At 40.7% G+C, this 2126-nt stretch overlaps 1 protein-coding gene across 1 annotated transcript in view; it reads right to left on the bottom strand.

Annotated features, from left to right (window-relative positions):
• The window catches only part of Dpy19l4 (dpy-19 like 4), a 57612-nt gene that overhangs the window by 47387 nt on the left and 8099 nt on the right, over window positions 1-2126 (bottom strand). The gene's annotated exons all lie outside the window — the stretch shown is intronic.

Genomic DNA, 2126 nt, shown 5'->3' with positions numbered 1-2126 from the left:
GAGAGGGGGGAGAGAGAGAGAGAGAGAGAGAGAGAGAGAGAGAGAGAGAGAGAGAGAGAGAGAGGAGACGAGAAGAGCGCGCAGCAGGTCCCCACCAAATACTAGCCCTGCTAGTCTGCTGGTGTCATGTTAGCCTTTGAGCCTAATTTATAGTATGTTGTTTTAGCAGCCCAAATATAGTAGACAGACCTAAATGAATTGCTTTTAAAATTATTTTGGGGGATGGAAGATTTTTCCAGCTAGGTGTGGTAGCTCCTGTTTTTAGCTCCAGCACTCAGGAGGGTAAGGCAGGACTCCTGAGTCTGACACCAGACTGGACTATACATACTGAGTTTCTGGCTAGCTTAACTAACAGTGAGACTTTGTTTCAAAAAACAAAACAGCAAAAACAGATTTGTTTATTTACAAGATTTCAAAGATGAAACTTTAACCATCATCCTTTAAATTAACTGTGAGTATGAAACACACAGACTTTACTGACTAGCTGGGTGCTGGATGTATAGCTTTAATGCCAGCACTCAGGAGACAGAAGCACTCTGATCTCTGGTTGAGGCCAAATTAGTCTACAGAGCTAGTTCCAGGACAGTCAGGGATACACAAAGAAATCCTGTCTCAAATAACAAAATAAATAAAGTACTTACTAAACTGTAGATAGATTCTCAAGTGGTCCTAAAAGTCTGCAGTTGTGAGAGTTGTGCAGCTCTCAGTGCCAGTGCCCTGCATCTGTCCACACACAGTGGCTACAAACTTCTTTGGGAACATCTGTATTTCCAAACCTCTGGTGGTCTCAGTTTTGCCTGTACAATACAATCATCTGACCCTAATCTCTGCAGATTGCTAGCCTGAAGAACCTGAGAGGTAGGTCACTTCCTGACAGTTACCCAGGTGACCTACCTACGGCTGTTATGTACAACTGCAATGACACCTTTTTGTTGTTTGTTTTCTGAGACAGAGTCTTATTGTACAGCCCTGCCTGTTCAGAAACTTCATGTGCCAATTTGGCAAAGCGCAGAGATCCACCTGCCTCAGACTCCTAGGCTGGGATTAAAGATGTGCCCACTGTGTACAGCTAAAGACATTACTTTAAGGAAAAAGCACAGACTACACTGATAACTAAACCACTATAAAGACGTGGTCAGTAACTATCTAGTTAAAGCACTCATGTTGTTTTACACAAAGCAGTGTCTAAAAATATTCAGTCGTCTTGACTAGTACTTGCTCAAAAATAAGCAATGACAAAACTAAACACACAAAACATTCAGTGTGGGCTCTAAACTCTTAAAACTCCGTAGACCCAAAGGTCAAATGATGAAACTTCAAATATAACCTAGGGATTATGTATTCTGTGAAATACATATAATTTAAAATTAAACATTAAACATGAGGCAACATCGTAATGCTATTATTAGAGCCAGTTAGAGGATTTAGTGAATCAAGACACTTGTTGCCGGGCAGTGGTGGCACACGCCTTTAATCCCAGCACTTGGGAGGCAGAGGCAGGCGGATTTCTGAGTTCGAGGCCAGCCTGATCTACAGAGTTCCAGGACAGCCAGGACTACACAGAGAAACCTTGTCTCGAAAAACCAAAAAAAACAAACAAACAAAAAAACCCCAAAAAACAAAAAAAACCATGAATCCTGTAGTATCTGTTACTCATTTTCAACCTTCCCCCCAAAAATTGTAATTATAAAATCTAATTCTAAAATTAGATAATACAAATGTAATTACATAATCTAAAAAGTAAAGTATTTTAATGCTGAAATTCATATTCCTGAAATATGAGCTACCAAAACTACTAAGAGGCTGACCACTACCACAGCACTTTACTGAAAGCCCCGGGAGAGATTCCACTTGATCTGACCACAGCCATCTTCTGACAGAGGAGTCATAGCTGCTCCTGGGTAGCTCAGATCTGAGTTTCTCAGCATACCATAAATGGACAAACAGCTAGAGCAGTACATGGAACGTTAAGATCTTCATCCGGTGTCCTAAGTACCAGGAATGTGCCTGACATCCTTGATACTAGCTTAAGAGGACCAGGTGCATTTGGTTTGGAAGAAGCTGGGCTTGTTCTGACTTTGTTTTTTTGTTTTTTGTTTTTTTTTTTTTTTTTGGTTTTTCGAGAC

This window comes from Grammomys surdaster, unplaced genomic scaffold (assembly GCF_004785775.1).
Source record: "Grammomys surdaster isolate TR1022 unplaced genomic scaffold, NIH_TR_1.0 64, whole genome shotgun sequence".
Classification (NCBI taxonomy): Eukaryota; Metazoa; Chordata; class Mammalia; order Rodentia; family Muridae; genus Grammomys; species Grammomys surdaster.
This window is presented reverse-complemented; position numbering and strand designations above follow the sequence as displayed.